General features: G+C 34.4%; 1 protein-coding gene across 1 annotated transcript in view; it reads right to left on the reverse strand.

Annotated features, from left to right (window-relative positions):
- LOC119081948 (kinesin-like protein CG14535) overlaps positions 1 to 10,131 on the reverse strand; it is a 102,643-nt gene extending 92,512 nt beyond the window's left edge. Inside the window, exon 1 of the mRNA XM_037191232.1 lies at positions 9,573 to 10,131. The gene's annotated coding sequence lies outside the window, so the exon portion shown is untranslated. The remainder of the gene's footprint in view (positions 1 to 9,572) is intronic.
- Positions 10,132 to 21,197: the final 11,066 nt, after the last annotated feature.

The following is a 21,197-nucleotide window of genomic DNA, read 5'->3' on the forward strand; positions in this document are numbered from 1 at the left end:
GAGAAGGAATATTTTGAAACCACTCACCAAACACTTACTGATCTTTACAAGCAGTACGTGGACGTATGTAAACAAGCTGATTCGCGTCAACTATCGTTTCCTGTCTTCTCTGGAACGCTAAAGAATCTCAAATTTTGTCTCTTCAAACCTCGGAAGGATCAATGCGACGAGTGTATTGCTTATAAGACTGGAAATTTGACCATCGAAAAATATAAAAAACATCGAGAGAATGTGAAGAGAGCTGCGGCAGAAAAAGACAGTGACATTGAGTTGGCGACCAAAGAATTATTTATTTTATTATGCATGGACGTTGAAGGAGTCGTGTTATGTCCTAAATTGCTGGCCAGTGCATTATATTTCAAATCTAAACTCCAAATTCACAACTTTACGCTCTACAACATCCTGACTCACGACTCTACTAATTACGTTTGGGATGAAACAGAAGGCGATTTGCAATCATCCACGTTCGCAAGTATTGTTATTCATCACCTCGAGCAACACATCAAGACAAACCCGCTTCCGATTGTCATTTATTCAGATGGTTGCACTTATCAAAATCGGAATCTTGTGCTTTCTAATGCGCTTCGTTTGTTTGCGATTAAGCACTCGAGAACCGTCACTCAAAAATTCTTGGAAGTGGGCCACACACACATGGAGTGTGATTCAACACACGCTTGCATCGATAGAAAAATTAAAAATTTGACTTTGAGCTCGCCAAAAGATTTTGAGGACGCCATACTGGCGGCTCGTGAAAAACCATTTCCATTCGCCGTTAAACACTTGGATCACAAATTTTTTCGAAATTACGACGACGAAGAATATTTAACACTGAAGTCGATACGCCCCGGTAATAAAATTTTGGCATTTGGTCGGTCGATTTATTGTTAAATTGTCGGATTTTATTTACAGGTAAAACTAAAGGCGACCCGAAGGTCACCGACATTCACTGCTTGCAATACTCTTCGAATGGAGAAATTCACTACAAACTAAAATTCGACGACCAATTTAAACTTTTGCCTCAAAAGGTAAACAGTAAATCTATTTCACAACAGCCAAAACCATTGCACGAGGCTCGCCTGCCAATCAGCCACTCGAAATGGAAGCACTTGCAGGAGTTGAAGGTGGTGCTCGAGACACAATATCACGCGTTCTACGACAATATTCCTCACCACGAGGAGCAGAAAAAAAATGTTTCCGAAAGTGAGAAACTGAAAAGCATAATGGAGAAAATCAATTATGTTAAAATAGCACCGAAAACACCGAAAATTAAAAATGTGGAAGCTAAAAATGAAAAGGCACCAAAAACAAAAACAAAGAAAAATGTGAAAGCAAAAACTAAAGCTCCACGAAAAGGAAAAAAATAATTTTTTAAATTCGTTCCTGAATTGTTGTCGAAAGATTCTTTCAAATAAATGGATTTTCAGTACGCACTTTTTATTCTCCATGGCTTTCGGTTAATGTGGACTATCTGAAATGTCCAGAAGAAGTGAGCAGCTGACATCCGTTCAAACATTTCGCGATCGTGTAGAAGAACAACGGGACTCACAAAACAAAAAAGAGACTATTTGTGTTGGTATTGTACGTGCTTATATGCAGTCGTTTATCCCACAATAATTGAATAATGCTCTTTGCTCTGTAAATATATGTTCATTGTTTGGTTGGGATGTGATATGACTATTTGGTTATGTTCGCTAGTTTAATTTTGACATTAATCGCATCACAAAAATGTAATGACGCAATGCATTATCGACAGACGGTAAGGCAGGGCATTTTCAGACTTACGTCTTTTTCACCGATTGATATACGGCATTATACAGATTTTCCATCGATATGTTAATTCGAATGGAAAAGAAAATTGACTTTCGTATATTGAATACATGTTGCATGTAATCGTCAGATCTTTCCCGTATTCAGACCATTTTCATTTTATATATATCGTGAATACATGACAATTGAATTTATTTATGTTACTGCTCTACGTTTTATCATACAAATAATGTGTGAACCAGTTAAATATATGTATTCTATTCATGAATGGTTACGTTCCAATCAAAAAACACTCCCCATCGCTCACGCATATTTACTCAGTCAAAGAGATACATTTTCAATGTCGACATGTATTTCCTCCATCTGTAGCTAACAAAAACTGACAAAAGTCACAAGATTACATTTTTTTTATAATTCGCTAATGTCGATTGTACATCAGAAGTACACAGTCAGCGTCAGTGAAATTTCAGCATGAATTTTGCTTCAGCTGTCTATATAGATCATTTTCATGACCTTGTAAACGTCAGACACGATCCCAAATGTCAGACATGTCGAAAAATATCGAATGAATTGAACGAACGATTTTAATATAAAAATCGGTAAATTGAACGCAGTTAACGTCAATTGATTGAGGTTAAGGACTACTTGACGAAAAATTAAGTGGGGTTACGTTGACAAGTACCGTATAATGAAAATGATCTATAAGGTTTTACGCGCGCACGTATTGAAGCTGCTACCGTATAAACAAGGATAAACAGGTTTGATTGGATGTGTATGGAACAGCTGAAAATCACCTGAAGCGAACTCATGCTGAAATTTCACTGCCTCCGACTGTATAATTTGGGATACAATTTCTAGTGTTTCTTGCAAGAAACTACTTTCTCTCTCCTTTCTCTCAAGAAATTAAGTTGCACGGATCCATATTTTTTTCTCGACAAAGGACCTAGACTATTGTTTTTAGCCCCGTACGAAGTACGAAGGGGCTTATAGGATTACGATGCCGTGTGTAATTGATGGAATTCGAAGCAGACGGTAAGGGCAAAGTGTTTGCCTATGTTCATAGATGACGAATCCGCAATAAAAATTTGGGCCGTCTGTCCGTCTGTCTGTCACGTCGATATCTTGAGTAAATCAAATCCGATTTAAAAAAAAAATAGTGAGGCTAAGTTCGAAGATGGGCATATTCGGGTCGGCCCTTCGTGAGTTAGGGCCACCTAAGTGATTTAAGGTCTTTTGGTGATATTTATGGCAAACTAAACGATGGAAATGACACGGCAAATGATAGGTATTGTCAATACCAATCCAGGAAAAAAAAGTTTTTTAAAATCGGGTGAGTGGACCGTGAGTTAGGGCCTTAGAAGTGAAATGCTACTAGGGCCCTATGTGTATTTTACATAGAACTCGAGTAAATTTCATCCGTTTTTCGTAATTTTTGTTTCATTTGGAAGGTAATCGAAAGCCGAATAGAATGTTGTTGAAAAAAAAATTAAATTTGGGTCCTCGGACTAAGGCCGCTACTAGGGCCCTATGCGTATTTTACATACAACTCGAGTAAATTTCATCCGTTTTTCGTAATTTTTGTTTCATTTGGAAGGTAATCGAAAGCCGAATAGAATGTTGTTAAAAAAAAATTAAATTTGGGTCCTTGGACTAAGGCCGCTACTAGGGCCCTATGTGTATTTTACATATAACTCGAGCAAATTTCATCCGTTTTTCGTAATTTTTGTTTCATTTGGAAGGTAATCAAAGGCCGAATAGAATGTTGTTGAAAAAAAATTAAATTTGGGTCCTTGGACTAAGGCCACTACTAGGGCCCTATGTGTATTTTACATTGAACTCGAGTAAATTTCATTCGTTTTTCGTAATTGTGTCATTTGGAAGGTAATCAAAGGCCGAATAGAATGTTGTTGAAAAAAAAAATTAAATTTGGGTCCTCGGACTAAGGCCGCTACTAGGGCCCTATGCGTATTTTACATACAACTCGAGTAAATTTCATCCGTTTTTCGTAATTTTTGTTTCATTTGAAAGATAATCGAAGGCCGAATAGAATGTAGTTGAAAAAAAAAATTAAATTTCGATCTCGGACTGAGGCCGATACTAGGCCCTATGTGTATTTATACTCAATAAATTAAAATTTTAGGGCTATTTGAAATTTTTGTTTTATTTGAAAGGAACGTCGTACGGGGCTTCGTAATTGCGCTATGCGCAATTTCTAATATGTACACATTACATAATAATTTTACTTTAACTACTTTAACCGGCGCATAGGCTTACGGTCAAAGTAGGGTGACAGACGCACTAGGGTCACGTACGCAATAGATATACGGGTTTGTACGGGGCTCAGTCGCAGCAAACGCTCCGACTGTTCTGATGGCTCGTTTACATGTCATTCACATGTTTATGAGCTTGGAGAAAGCTTATAAATCAAGCTAAGCCTTCGATGGTATGATTCGTCTAAGTGTATGAGTCCAAGATATTAATGTGTGGAACAAAGTATACTTAATGAACATGAGAGATTGATGACACAGAGGCACTATTAGATGTTCATGCCTGTATACAAATTGTTTCCTACAAAGATTTAAATACTCATAAAGTGGGGTTTAGTCATGTTTTTCGCATCTTCTTAGGGGCAACAACAAGTTATCTTAGACGCGAGAAGGTAACCAAAGTAGAATATTTGGGACAGGTCAATCGAATTTTTGAAAATAAGAAATGGAATTTTTGCAATATTTAGGATTGTTGACGACCTTGACTCTGCTTAACCACTTCTGAAACAACGGAATTTTTTAATTGAATACTATAATTTGAACTTTTGGGAGTTATTTTGACCCCTGCATGGCTTAGAATTTATTTGAAGAACAAATGGTCGACAAAATAATTTAAAGAACAACGGCATAGTGATAATAAAAATGAAACCATATCTCATCAATCGCTCAACTTTCGTTTCAAAACTGATACACATGCGCTTCTACAGCCGCATAACGACCAATTCACGCCATAATGATCATGTAAATGGATGTTTTTCATTTCGAAATTCTACAGCAATCACCATACCATTCAGACATTGAACATAACTTTATGTTAAACAATAAATTATTACGTTCCAGGCCAAATGTTACTTTCTTCATATATACCTTTTCAACACAACAAAATCTTACGAAATTTATTCCGAAAATCGGAACATTTTCCAATGATTTCACTATGCATCGTCGTTACAGTTAATTAAAACGAAACTAAACCAAATGAAAGAAAAAACTGAATTCCTTTGATGTTCGTGAGGAAAAATGCGTTTATTTAGACAAGTGAATTTATTTCGAGAGAATTTTCCAATTGTGTGTAATACTGTGGCTGTAAAAACTGTAATTTTCCAGTTTCTCGGTAGTACGTAAAAGGTGTTTAATGTTCATTTCGGCAATAAACCATCTGATACAAAGAAACAATAAGCATCGCGCGCAAATAAACGAAAATAAATGCACGAAAGGGAGTTGCACAAAACAAAGATAATATTTTCATTTCAAACTCGATTTCAAATGTTTCCTTGATATTTGTAGATTATTTCCGGCAATTTATTTTTATGCCTTTGCTGTTATGGTGTTACCTATGTTTAGCACTCTCAATATGCAGCTGAACACGTGTGTTTTTCATTCGTTGTTTTTGTAAAAGAGCGTAAATGTATAAAGATGCATTACATGTCTACAGACGTACGTACACCTACCTTTTGGTGATTATTTGTAATTACATTTTTCGACATGTTACTTGAGAATTTTATCGCAAGGAATTAGTTAAAGAATCCATGAAAATTTAGCTAAAAGTCGAGAGTTAAGTCATTAAAAATGTTTATCAAAAGAATTTTGACTTAAGACTAAACCGAGAACGAAGTTTTCAATGTGTGCTTGGTGTGAATAATTTTTTTTCTACACGAAACGAAATCATCAATTCTACAAACGATTTTTGAAAAGTGTTAGATTTTGACGATAATATTGCACTTGCATCCTTTTTGGAAAAAGAAAAAACTTTTGATGTATCCTTAGCAGAACTGGACCTTAGTTTGGTGCATCGGATCTTACTTGCTAACCACAACAACCTGCGCTCGGTGCTCGGGCCTATCTATAATATTACCACATTGCTACTTGCACTCCTTTGTTACCTTCGCAAATTAACATCGAATCGATTGTATCCATTTAGTGGTGTAGAGAAGCTGACTGAATTAAGTCTTGTCGTGAATTCATTTTCATGCTGGAGCCATACTCCCATGCATGTTAAAATGTACCTCATATGTGAATCCTTTGAACTTTTCACAAGAAATATAAATTATCTGCGTCAATTTTAAGAGGCCCGTACAACTCTGTTTGTTTAATAAAGCTTAAAGTTTTAAAAGCGGTAAAACACCGACAGTTAATTTAATTTAAATCCAACACAAATGAAAGATAAACGATCAATGATCAAGCCATATAAATAAACCATAAATATTCGTATTCATTTTGGTTATATTCGTTTCAAAAATTGTGCAATGCACAAAATTCACATTGCGTAAAATAATTAATTAAATTAAACAATTTTCAGACACAACATAAGTAAGTGGATTAACGGACAAGTAAAACAAATAGATTTATATACTCAACTTAATAAACGCTTAACGCTCAATGTAATTTTAGAATGTGAAAATTTCGAAAAACGAAAGAAGAAAAAAAAAACAACGAACGAACGCACATTTGTTGAAGGAAAGGAACGAATGGTAAACACATACGTGTGGTCTTTAAATGTGCAAGGAATTTAAATTTAAGTCAAGTATTAATTTCAAAATTACAATCACAGAAAAATATAAATAAATTTAACGACAAATGCATTAACAAATTCGAAATATATTTCCCATATCAATTTCAACAAAAAGAAAAATTTAACGATTGTGATGACAAGCTCGACGTATCGAATGTCAGTCAATCTTTTAAGATTTGTAGCTACTCATCTTATATTTCAAATTGTTTGTACACGATGCACAGTTTCTGTTAATTAGCCATTTTTTTTGATCAGCTACACTTAGTGTGAAATAGTTATTTTCCTAACGCATGGATCCGATTGCAGAACGTCGGCCAAATAAAAGAAAAATCAATTAGTTTATCTGGATTCATGAATTAAGGGTTGCCGCAACAGAAAGATTTGGCATTTGATGTTGCTGTGACGAATATTTTCAGTTTACAGTTTCCATTACATTCAGTGTTTGTTGCCACAACTGAAAACTGATTACGACAGTAAACTAACCACATTTTTTAAACAATGTTTAAATCAAAGAGGCAATAGTTGTACCTAAATGTGCCTTTACAAAAATTCATAAAACTAGATGAGCTGTCACTTTCGCATCGGTAAAATTCATTTTTCAACATGTCTTTCCAGCGACTTTCCAAATTAAGCATTTCGGTAAGATTTATGAATGAAAAATTTAAAATTTTCGCATCGCAACTCAGCACTGGAAACATTGCATGCGTCGTTGTGTAAAGACATAGTAAGGGATACTAAAGCTTTCAGGACATAAATATGAAGACTGCGTTTTATTCACGACGTAAGTGCGGTCGAAATTCAAAATGGAAAGTGCGGAGGTCCTTCTAACGTAGCGTCATTTTCATACAATGAAGCGTTGAAATGTATTTTTCGGTTCACTTTTTCATCGAATCGTTCACTTAAAATTCAAATTTTAGGCACACTTACTGCGTGAATTGGCAAAGCAGTCGTTGTTAAGACCATTACTATCTCACAATGTAAGCACCTTCACCTGGCCTTAAGGTGCCATTTAAAAGTCGATCATTTCATCAAAACGAAACAAGACTCCTCCGAAATGTAATTTAAATTAAATATGAGAGAAATGCCAGCAATTATACAATATCAGTCAAAAAACCCTTAAAGGGTAAATGTGACGCAAGTCCTTTATCTTACTTACAAAATAACTGATATCGCTGAGGGTGACAGTAACGTGTGATAGCTCGTTGAACTCGTATGTATTCCTAGATTCCAGTCAAAATGTTGCTGTAAATAGGTTCCGCCGTCCCAAAAAAAAAAATTAAACATTTTTGGTAGTGGACTTGCGTCACGCCCGCTTACTAACGTACGGGCATGATTTATAGACAGTACTGTTTGCGTTATCATCATTTCCTCTTTTCTTTTGTCAAAGGTTATACATTTAAAAAATAAAATAAAAGTCCAATCAACATGAATGCATGCATTGAATGCAACGGTTGCAACACACATAGCAAAAGTATTAAAATATTAAAATTCTCCAGAATGAAGAATCACTCCCATAAATCATAATATTCTTTCGCATCAAAATACGAAAACGTTGAAAATTATAATGACTGTAGGAAATGAATCAAATAAAATGGTTCGAATGGGTTTTTGCGTTTTTTTTTTTTTTTTGCTAAAAATATGCATATCTTGCACGCATGTTGACAGTTTCTTTCTGTTTCATTAGAACCATATGGATTTTATGTTAAGAGTCGAAATGGTGATGCTCGGGTATCTCTTACAATAAGTGTTTTGATGTGTGGACACGATGTGCTTACAACTATGAATCAAAGACATAAAAATTTATTAATAAATTCATGCATTCACTCTTTAGGCTGACGGTATGGCGACATTTCTGTAATCTTCAGGCTTACGAAGAAAAAAAAATTGTCTCTAGTTAGATGTCTGTTTGATAAAATGAAGTGAACGCTAGATGCAACCAAAGCTTAACCAAGACACTTTTTAAAACGATTTTTCATTGTATTGTCATACAGTCAAAGGCAGTCAATTTTCAGCATAAATTTGCTTCAGCTGTTTTTCAGCTGATCCACACATACAATCAAAACGGTTTATACTTGTTTATACGGTTGAAGCTGCTACACGCACGCTCATAATAGTGGTAAAACCGTCTAAAGACGTATAAACGGTGCTGATTGTTTGTATGGATCAGCTGAAAAACAGCTGAAGCTAATTTATGCTGAAAATTGACTGCCTTCGACTGTAATCCATAGTGGCTAATTTTTTGACCAAATGAAGTAAAAATGTGGGAGACAACGTGAAGTCAATTAAACCTTAACTCCGAACTCCGATGAAATTGTTAAATAATCAGTTATAATCAACAGTCTTTATGATCGTGTCTACAAACTATTTCGGAATGGCTGCCAGTAAGAAAGAAGGTCTAGTAGAAAGACAGCAGTGTCAATAAAATTTAGTCATGAATTTCCCTCAGCTGATCCTCTCATACAAAGAAAACTTCTAGTACATACGACTACCACTACCACGCGCGAATCACCCATATAAAGACTTTCGTTTGTATACGAGTATATCAGCTGAAAAATAGTTGAAGCAAATTCTTGACTGAATTTTACTGACGTAGACTGTAATAAGCATGTTGAGCAAATCAACACACTGTATCGATTCGGTCGGAGGTGTATATAACTGAATTTATGATGAAGCGCTAATGGCATGAAGGATTTTTTTGTTGTTAAAGTGTAGCAATCTAAGATCTCTATAATGTTTTAATCGAAATAAGACTCCAGAAACGTAGCCAGATGGTAGACGTTATAATGCGAAAGTAATAATTCATCAAATAAATTAGAGTTTAATTCGTGGCGCCATTACTAATTAGAAAATAGACAACATTTCAGTGGACGTGTTATAATACTAAATCATTTTGGCGGAAACAACAATATTGATTATAACATTCTCTGTTCGATACGAGCAGGTAAGTTGAGTCAAAAGTAAATTCTCAAGAAAGAAAAAAAAATCGAAATTTTCAGAATGAAATGAAGTCAAAACAATTCTTTACTCACACTTTTTTTGTCATAGATTTTTATCCAAGGTATTTACTAAATTATTCCATTAACACTTTAAAACATACACTCTACACACTCGAATTTCCTCATATTTCGAATTAAAAAAAAAACGAAGTAAAAATGAACACAAAGTCCCGCATATAAAGTTCGACTCGGAATGTCTATATATTCGATATCTCTTTATCAAATCTTATCAACATTTAATTGACAATTTCAATTTTTAATTACGGATAGATTATGGTAGGTATTCGTGTTAAATTAATTGAGTCGACACCAACATAACAAACAATAATAACTTTATGTAAACAAACACACATCGTCTACAGTTTGCTATAGTACTTCTTTTCCGATCAAATTGAAATCGCCAATTATGATTTATATTCGGATGCGCCCAATGCAAATTCCAGTATTAATTCACATTTTCTTTCATAACAAATCGAAAATTAACCGTCTCACATCGAACAAAAAACATCGACCGCCGCTTGTCGCTCATGCACGAAACTATACCATTCGAAGTGAATTTATACACACGTTCACATCGTTCGAATGTCAAACGTCGACTGTGTTTTAAGTGCACTTTAAATTGTATGCTAGCAGGCTCCTTATACCATGCCATGCGACATATACATAAATCGGAATATCTCTCATCTACTTCACATGATTTGGATGGATTTTATTGTGGTGTATAAATGTGTTCTATGAGCGAAGATGCACTCGCATAGAGGTGCTACATCTATACCAGCATAAAGCATAAATTTAACACACACCACATAAAATAAGATGTGAATTAAAACCATCAACATTATAGAGCAGGATTTACGAGACTCGTACGATTTAAATTTATCGTAAGAGTTTCAATGGTTTGTGTGCCATCGTGTAACATTGCGAAATAACGTGAAAACGGTGTAATATCGATGTTGGCAATTATGATCAGCATTCGGAATTTATAGTAAATTCAATGGGATTTCTTGCGAGTATTTTGTGATTGTTTAGGACCCTTCTTTCTAGCTCTTGTATTTAATGCATTCGGCGATGCTGCGCTGGTGTGAATGGTGAACATGTTTAATCAAATTCACCACTGAGATTTTTATGTGTTTTATGTTTTGTTATGGATATAGAGTGATTTTGTTTGGAGAGAGTTGTTGCCTTGTGTTGGTGTTGTACACTTTGCCTTGGTGTTGTACACAATATACTGCTCATTGATAAAGTTGAGTATTGAATGTAAGAATCTCTGTGTCGGAAAATTTTGATTTACATTTGTGTTAATCCAGCAATATCATTCAGGGCTAATACGTGATGGTTAATTTGTCATTTTTAATTTTATTTTCAGAACTTACATCACCTCATTATTGAACAAGTTTTTAGTAATGGGTGGATCAGGTCTCTTGACTGAACAATTTTTTGATTTAAAAAAAAAAAATATTTGATCTTGAAGGACCGCAAACCTTGAGTTTCATTCGCCTTATTCGTCTCACATACACTCGATTTTCCTAAAGTTTACATCGTTTACATATTCGGATTCGTCTCGTCGATACTTTTCATTTGATGTATCGCTCACAAATAAAATGTGTTGACGAGACGAACCCGAAAATCTAAATTTTGAGAAATAGTTATTTGTGTACTTGGTTTGGACGATGTATTTAAGCTATTTTCGCGAAAATAGCTTAAAAACATCGTCCAAACCAAGTACTCAAAAAAATCCATGCAGAGGGAAAAAATCGAGAGAAAATTTCCAAAATTGACCTCGGTTTTTGCCCCAAGGCATGAAAATTGAGTTTCGGGTTGGGAGATCAGTAGCTATAGGCGATAAAGCAAGTAAAACAGAGTGTTTTGCTTGTTTCGCCTGTTTTTTTACTAGTTTTGTAGGCATATCTCTCGATGTTTTCGCTGCGTGCAATATGTCAAAAAATGAAAGGTTTTATTCTTCTTCTTCTTCTTCTTTTTCAGCCTGTTTGTATCCACTGCTGGATGTAGGCCTCTCCAACTTCTTTCCATTTCGTACGATCCATTGCCATTTGCTGCCAGTTTGTACCTGCAATATTCTTAATTCCGTTTGTCCATCTCTCTGGTGGTCTACCTATAGCTCGTCTTTTATATGGTCGCCAGTTCATGATCTTTTTGGTCCAACGTTCGTCTGTCCTTCTTGCAATATGTCCCGCCCAGCTCCATTTCAGAGATGCTATTCTTTCCATGACATCAACGACCCTGGTTTGTTGTCGAATCCATTGATTCGTCATTCTGTCTCTGAGTGTTATTCCAAGCATACTCCGTTCCATGGCTCTTTGTGTCACTCTCAATTTATCTTCGGATGCTTTTGTTAAAGTTAACGTTTCCGCTCCATAAGTGAGCACTGGAAGGACACAAGTGTCGAAAACTTTGCGTTTCAGACTATTATTCATTTTGCTTTTGAAAATTAGTCTGAGTTTTCCGAACGCTGCCCATGCAAGACCAATCCTACGTCTTATTTCTGCAGTTTGGTTGTCCAGACCTAACTTCAGTATATGTCCTAGATATACATAGCTGTCGACTTTATTGACGAGACGAAACAAAATATTTAATTTTTTTTTAAATCGGGTTCATTGGCGAGAAAGGAAGCAAAACTGTTTATTTTTTTCTTCCACCTCTCTGATTTACTTTTTTGTGGTAACAAGATTACAGACGTTTTCTGTATTTTACGTTTTAACCAATCTGGAACATTTCGATATATCATAGCGAACTTATAGTTATGGACATTTCAAGTAATTTTATGTCATAAGACCCTGAATTCAGTCAAGGAAATTAAATAAAAGCTAACAGACTGTTTTCACAAAAACTTTTCGTCTCAATTACTACTGTGTCGCCAATTTACCCGAAGTTCCTTAAAAACTTCCTATCTGTGCCCATGTTCCCATGTGTACTTTGGATTATCATATTATTAGGCTACCTTAAAACTTTGCTTCTTTCATTCTTGATCAACACTGATCCTAGCCGATCCAATCTCACGATCAACTCGAGAAAGTATTATTATTATCTACCGGCTAATCAATCGAGAAACTTTGATTAAAACTTCCTTCAAGTTCGTACAGAATGGCATCTATAGCCGAGTCTAACTCGTTCCATTCCCCATGTGGCACTTCTGTGAACGTTATATGGAGCGACTTCATCGCATTGTAAATCATATTGTATATATCTGCTGCATGCATATGGATTCCATATCTAATAAGTTCGAAGCACATTTTATAAACAAATAAAAAAATGAATTTTTAAAGAATCGTAACAAATTATTGCTTTGGAAAACGCATGTGTGTGGTTTCCGTTCGAAAATCGATTTGTTTCGCTTTGATGCCTTCTCCGTGGTTTAATAGTTTTCTGAATGAGACTCTTAGCGTGTCATTATAATAACATATCGTACACATGTAATATTACGCTGTGTGTTATACTATATCATCACTTTTGTTACAAGAAACACATTCAGCAAAATAAATTAATATTTTCGGTAATAAATGAATTCTTAACCACTCCCGACGGGATGTCATTAAGAATTGAATATTATGCAATAATAAGTCAGAATATTGAATTCGTCACGACGTTGAATAAGATATATAATACGTACGGCACGAATACCTATGATATATCAAAAGCAATGAAAAAAAAACTTTTATAGCAACTTCTGGAAAAACTTCTGAACATTTCTATAAAAAAAATCTTTAATTTTCTTCTTGACTTAACATACCAGTCAATTTCCAAACGACTTATGGCGTCCTGTCTACTTTCTTATAAAACATATTTCGTTGTTATTGGCAAAACAAAGCATCTTCTATAAATGATGAATCCGAATGTCTATAAAAGTATTTCAACGCTTCGACCAAAAACCAAATTGTTCCAAATTTTAGTCGTTGTGAGAAAATAGCTATTTTCATAATAAGGTAGTAAATGGGATTGTTTTGCGCACTAGATGTGACATCGTGTGCGCAAAACACCCATTTACTACCGTGTTATGAACAAGGTTTTATCTCCTGTAATGTCATAATCACCATAAAAAACAAATTTAAAAAAGCAAACTGAAACATAAACACGCCATGACACCGTCACTCATTCATATTCCCCACAAACAAAACACACATCTAGTATACTGTCAAGAATTTGTCAATTTTCAGTGAATAAATGAGAAATTATCGAAGTTTTCCGTGAATAAATGTGAAATTATCGAAGTTAGCCGTGCGCAAATGACCATTTATCGAAATTTTCAGTTAATAAACGTACGTTCTGTGAATGACGTGTTTAAATCTAGCCCATTTTGATTCTAAAAGTGACACTCAAATTGTGAATATTATGACATTACAGGAGATAAATGAATTAGTAACAGAAAGTCTAAAAAACACGAAAAAAATATTTTCCCTAAAATTCACTAGAGTTGTACACGTCCAAAAATATGACTTAACAAAACCTGCCTTTTCTTCTGAAACACAATTATCTCTAATTCCAATAGTCCAATATTACTCTGTATTTCGTAAGCCTAAAATCATACATAAAAAGGTCTTATCGTGCAAATGTCTACTCTCTGCGATGATTATGGTAGACACGTAGACGAAGGGTAGAATGGCAGCCAGAAACGATTTTGAAAACCCTCAATTTTTCCTTAAGGAATTAAGGAATTTAAAGGAAATTTTGGAATTTTCAGGATGAAGATGTAAAACAAAATTGACATTCTGTCAAATATAAAGAGGGATTTTTTTGAAAGTGGACCAGGCTCCGTCGGAGCTTTTTTTTAGCGACTCGTTGTTTACATGCCCAGACAGCCCTTGGCCCCAATAGTCTAAAACCGCAGTCGTTTAATTTTAATATTCTTTTATTGGCAGGGGAACTTCCACTAAAAGTCGAAAAAGGGTGTTTTTTATACGTGATTTACTGCCGCTACAGGCTATGGACATACATGTGTGTGGGCTCATTGGATAGGTATTGTCAAGGAGATACGGGGCAAGGACAGATATCTCACATGTCCTGTACCACTGTTCGAACATGACAAAAAAAAATGTTTCAGTCAAAGGCCGGAAAGTTTGATGAACTTCAAAACGTGAAATCTCGCACCTGGCGAATGTTTATCTTTAGATCAGTGGATGCCCTGATAGGAGCTTAACCTAGTTTTACAATGATACCCCACTTGCCATAGAAGTGACAGGTTCAGGATACTTTTTTGGGTATAAAGTGAATAGTGTTCCAACACACGAAAGCAAAATATGAATTTTATAAAAATACACGAATTATGCTGTTTTTGATGTCTGTATCCACTGATCTAACCATAAACATTCGCCAAGTGCGAAATATCACCTTTTGAAGTTCATGAAACTTTCCGGCCTTTGACTGAAACATTTTTTTTTGTCATATTCGAACAATGGTACATGACATGTTAGATATCTGCTCTTGCCCCGTATCTCCTTGACAATACCTATCAAATGAGCCCACACACATGTATGTCCATAGCCTGTAGCGGCAGTAAATCACGTATAAAAAACACCCCTTTTCGACTTTTAGTGGAAGTTCCTCTGCCAATAAAAGAATATTAAAATTAAACGACTGCGGTTTTAGACTATTGGGGCCAAGGGCTGTCTGGGCATGTAAACAAAGAGTCGCTAAAAAATAGCTCCGACGGAGCCTGGTCCACTTTCAAAAAAATCCCTCAAAGTAATCCAAAAGGGAATATTTTGTATCACCACAAACGAATAAAATTTCGAACAAAAATTTTCTTTACTGGAACGTTTCAACAATATCCCAATCCTTATTATCTATTTGGCTTTAGTCATAATGACTTTAACCCGAACTGGAATATTGCCAAATAATTCAATTTTTGTGTGTGTGTGTGTTGATTTTAAAATTGTCATGAATATGATGCCATTTGATATGGTGAGGCGGTGTCAGACTCAATAAATAATTTATTACTTTACTGGATAAAGCAATATTGTACCTACATTTATATAATATAGTCTGTCTGTGAGTTCACTAACAAAACATGTGTCGGTTGAACCAACTCGATATGATGAATTTTAATGGTTGCATTTATTGTAATGTTTAAATTTAACGAGATAAAGGATTTTCCGTATTAACACAACATTTGTCAGTCTAACAACAAATGAAATAAACATTTTAATGTACGTATACAATTCGAATAAATCTTCTTACAGAATAGTGTAGAAGATGGCGAATTTAAGACCGAATCAAATAAAACGAAGTGAATTGTTGACCGTTGTTGCATACAACTGCTGAGAAAGATAAAATAACAAAAAAAAAAAGTTCTACGTGATTTTTCTCGCCTATTATGACATTATTATGTCATTATTGTAATGAGCATCTCGGCTGAAAGGATAAAATGTTTTCTCTGTACAGCTTAACCATTTATGCATATAATGCTTTAATATAAATTGCCATAATCTTCGTAATTTTAAGCCCAAGGGCTGGACCATTGTAATTTACGTTGTTTTTAACGAAATTAGCCGTAAATAATGATAAAAAGTTTACAAAATAAAATCTGTAGGAGTACAACGATGTAATGCAGAGAAGACAAAGACGACTCTTCAACGAACACTTTATTCAACCAATTCGATTGATGCTCGTTTTGCTTTAGTTTTACTTCGTGCGCTACCGTATACAACTATAATAATCAAAATCTTTATGCAGGGTAGCCGGCACATCAATAAGGGATTTATGAATTAGGTAACACCCGTCATGTGATGTCCCTATGGTCTGTTGAGGGATGTAAACTTCTCCTGGTCTCACATTTTGGAATCAAGATTAACGTAAGACTGCCTCCCACCTTTCCACCATTTTAGTACATTCCAAAAAATCCAATTTGTTGCCTATTCCATCTGTTAGTTCGTTGAAACTACTCAAACCAACAGGAGCAGCAGATTCAAATTATAAGCTGTTGGTAAGCTACGGCTGGCTACGGCCAACCATCTGTAAAACTTTAGTTAAGTTTTTTGGAGTTTTTAAATCAGTGGGACGAAACGGAATCTTTAGGCTCTTTAGGGATACCGCGACTTGGACAATTCGTTTTCTTCTTGCCCTTTATGGCTATCAGACTTATCCTTGGCCTATTCTATTGATTGATTGTCATTTTCACCAAATTTTGCGTCTAGATTTTATAACTAACTTGATTCAATGTTCTAAAATCCTTTTTTATGTTCAGCTGGTGATTTTTATTTCCGACACTTCAACCAATTTATTGTTTTTAGTACTCAAACAAACACGTTCAGCTTCAAAATCTGCATTTAGCAGGGCTGCATCGAAAATGTGTTTGTACCTAGTTTATGTACAATGTTTTACGACCTTCGTATCTGGCGCATAAAAATGTTCTGTACAAATACCAATTGTCTGAAGAGCTCAGTTCCTAGACCCAGACGGCCACACATCAAAGCATTGAGTAAATAATACAATATAATTCCAGCACTAAATTCCGTTGTGTATAATTTGATCAAGTTTGAATGCTGTTTCCATTGTAAACAAAGACAATGTTGAGCACGTGCCCAGACGCAGCACAAAACCGAACATATAATTAATAAATAAACAAAACAATTTCATCCATATCCAGAGCAATCCATAGACTTATATTCCACCGATTGAATCATGGGCGCGCGTTAGCATAGCGCCCGTGACGCAAGTCCTATTACTAGAAAAAATTTCAAAATTTTTTTTTTGTCGTAGACTGCAGAACCATATATACAGCAAATATTGAAGTTCTACAATTCAAATTCGAATGACTCCAAATTAGCTTTAAAAAAAATAGGCGTCCGTACGAGTTCAACGAGCTATCACACGTTCTTGTAGCTTAAAATTTGGCCACGCAATAAATCTTCCAGGAAGCCCCATTTCCATACATTTTGATCAATTTCAGTACTTTAAACGAAATGAAAAAATCCTACGTTACTTTGTTAGTCCGTCCGTCCGTCCGTGTTTCCTATCTTCTAAAGTCTTCTTTAGAATTTCTTGAAATTTTGGGAGATTCTAGTCGTCATTCTAAGACATTCCAGTAAAAAAAATTTGGGGGGAACGGGCCTCGTTTGGGAGCTAGGGCTCCTCGAAGTTCCCATATAAGCCCCATATAAGAACACCTTTAAGTGTGTGTGTGTCGATGTGTATGGTAGAACAAATTTGTTCGCTTTTGGTAAGCTCTGCTCACCTCAATTTTTTTTCCTAAATTAATTATTTTTGTAAACTTTTTAAATTTTTTAAACTTTTCAAATTTTTCAAATTTTTCAAATTTTTCAAATTTTTCAAATTTTTAAATTTTTCAATTTTTAAAATTTTTAAATTTTTAAAATTTTTTAAATTTGAAAACAATTTAAAATTTTTCAAATTGTTCACATTTTTCAAATTTTTCAAATTGTTCAAATTTTTCAAATTTTTTAAATTGTTCAAATTTTTCAAATTTTTTAAATTTTTTAAATTTTTTAAATTGTTCAAATAAAGTTGAAGCATTATAATTTTATCGATTCTATTAATTTTTAAATAATTGTAGTTTTTCAAGAAATCATTTCGAAGACATTACAGTATAAAAGCTTACACGTGCGCGTTAGAGCTGTTTACTCGCGGTATACCTGCGGGTAATCCGTTCAAATGCACAAGTCTAAGCTTTTATACTGCAATGTTTTCGAAATAATTCAAATCTAGAAACAAAATTTTACCAAAAAAATTTTGCGTCACAAAGTGGCAGATGATTTGGACGTATTAGGACGTATTCTTGCCTATTTTAAAAAATTTCTTAAAAGTACTTTCCTCCACTTGTAACGCAAAATTTTTTTGGTAAAATTTTGTTTCTAGAATTTCTTTGGTCAAAATTTTTCCAGTTACAGTTTTTGCGTACAAGCGCAGAATGCGTCACATCCAGCGATATCAGTTGTTTTGGAAGTATGCACAGGGACTTACGTCACTTTTACTCTTTTGAGTGTTTTTGACTGATATCAGTTCTTTTGGAAGAATTAGTATTTTGAAAAATTTTAAAAATTTAAAAAATTTGAAAAATTTAAAAAAATTTACAAAATTTGACGAATTTGAAAATTTTTAAAAATTTGAACAATTTGAAAAATTTTAAAAATTTGAAAAATTTGAACAATTTTAAAAATTTGAAAAATTTGAAAAATTTGAAAATTTTTAAATAAAGTCGGAGCATTATAATTTGATCGATTCTACTCATTTAATTCATTTTTAAATAATTGTAGTTTTCGAAGAAATCATTTCGAAAACATTACAGTATAAAAGCATAGACTTGTGCAGGTACAATTTGAACAATTTAAAAAATTTAAAAAAAATTGAAAAATTGTCCTAATACGTCCGAATCATCTGCCACTTTGTGACGCAAAATTTTTTTGGTAAAATTTTGTTTCTAGAATTTCTTTGGTCAAATTTTTCCTGTTACAGTTTTTGCGTACAAGCGCAGAATGCGTCACATCCAGCGATATCAGTTGTTTTGGAATTATGCACAGGGACTTGCGTCACTTTTACTCTTTTGAGTGTTTTTGACTGATAAATAATAATTAATGTTTACACAATCGAAAATATGTTTAATAAAATTCCAGCTATCCATTTTTAGACGCGCTTATTCAACCATTTATTTGTGGACTCTCCAAGAATGACTGAGAGACAAAAGAATCTTTTTTGTTTTTTGAATGTTCGAAATGTTCTCATTATAATCGACCACATAGAATCATCGACTGGAGCGAAAAGAAAAGAAAACAATTCACTAGAATGAAGATAAATTGGCGTGTATTACCACAAAAACTGAAGAAGATAAAATATCAATGCAAAATGTGTATTGTCGGTATGCCAGGCTTCAAGTTTCTACTGTTCATCTTTTCAGCCCTAGTTATGTAAACACAACGCCATTGCCTGTCCCTTAAGGTTTCTCTGACCCAGCATATAAACGATATTGCCTACTTCTTCACAATCCACACAACCCGATTCTTTGAACAAAGCAAGTAGTAGATTTTCATTCAATTTCTTGAGCTGTATCCGTAACACTTGCTGCGATTAATTTAAAGTTAACGAGAGGTGGCATATCAATGCCGCTGCTGCAAATATTGTAAAATCTGTTCGTTTTCTCTTTTATCAATGACAAATTGTGCACAGTACATCAAAAAGAAAGGTGCTCTTGATCTGTCTTTGTATACGATTGAAATTTATTCCACATTCATCAGGGTCGGACTGGCGTCCTTTGGGCGTTAAAGGCCGAAAATTTCTATAAAGTCCTTCGTTCGTTAAGGTGAGTACTCAGTTCGTAAATGCATGCAAAATCGACCGCTGCAAAATGCTTTCAAAATATGGCACAAAACGTATGAGGTATGAGCCAAATGTCAAATATTTTGTAAGCACAGTATAAACATCATGTTTACACCGAGCTTGCAAAATATTTGATAGATAACTCATAAATTTTGTGTCATATTTTGCATTGCTCAATTTTTCACGATCTGTGTACTATCATTTAAAAAGAAAAATATCAAAAAGCAATTCGGACATCGTCTGTCTGCACATGCCGGGCCTGACATTCACATATCTCATCTAATAAAATGATTGTACACTTACACACTTATGTTACAGCAGCGCACTCCACACTCTACATATCTTATAGGCGACATCCTTTTCATAAATTTCCATCGTAGTTTATTATACTGAATATAAAACGAGAGGTAGTTAATGGACTTTATTGCAAGCACGAAAATTTATTGTCAACTTATTGAGATTCTTCACTCTCTTAGAATTCGAGTCAACAAAAATGAAACAAAGAAAAGAAATACTGGGGGAACATGCATTTTCATACACATAAAACCGATAAGTGATTTTTGTTTATACTGGATGCGGATGGATAGCAAAACAGAAACTTGGAGGTGTTAATGTCGTCTCATCCGATAGATAAATAGGAGAGGAATTGTTTCAACTTTTGCAAAAATTGGTTGCAAATATATCACAGATGCGAAATGCGGTGCCAGTTTGCGATATACATTGTAAGGATGCTTTCAAAATTTTATTCTTAGTTTGGTAGATGTAATAATATGCTCTGTAGTGTATAGTGTAGTAAGTATCGGAAAACTCACATCTAGAGCGCAAAACTATTCCATTTAGTAACTAGTTAGTTGAATAGCTATTTCATACAGGGAGAGAAAATTCACCATGTTTCCTGTTTTGAGAGTTGTTGTGGCTTGTATATGATTCCACATAAAATTTGTTTAACAAATGAAAATCTAGATTTTACAGTTTGTTCACCGTTAGAAAAGACAATTTTAGATTTATAAGTTTTAAAAGTCATCGATGTTTTTAGTCAATTAAATGTTATTTTGGCGCAAAACTCGAATTCGCTGAGTGATACTCAAATTTTGCGTCAAAATATCATAACATGGAAACTCTGAGTATCGGTGACTTTAAAAACTCTAAAAATCTTAAATGTGTTTACAACTAAAAAACATAGCTAACGCCGACCCGTACGAAACACCTATTCGTATCAAAAGCCTTTAATGTGAAACTCTTCATTTCTCTTACTTCATTTTCTTCTCTGCTGAAAAACTATTCTCCCTTTAAAATCACTTACATTATCCACTCTTTGCCTTGTTATCATATACAACTAAATTGCCGGAGGCAATATAGACAGCCCCGTACGAA

The sequence above is a fragment of the Bradysia coprophila genome, unplaced genomic scaffold (assembly GCF_014529535.1).
Source record: "Bradysia coprophila strain Holo2 unplaced genomic scaffold, BU_Bcop_v1 contig_373, whole genome shotgun sequence".
NCBI classification, from domain to species: Eukaryota; Metazoa; Arthropoda; class Insecta; order Diptera; family Sciaridae; genus Bradysia; species Bradysia coprophila.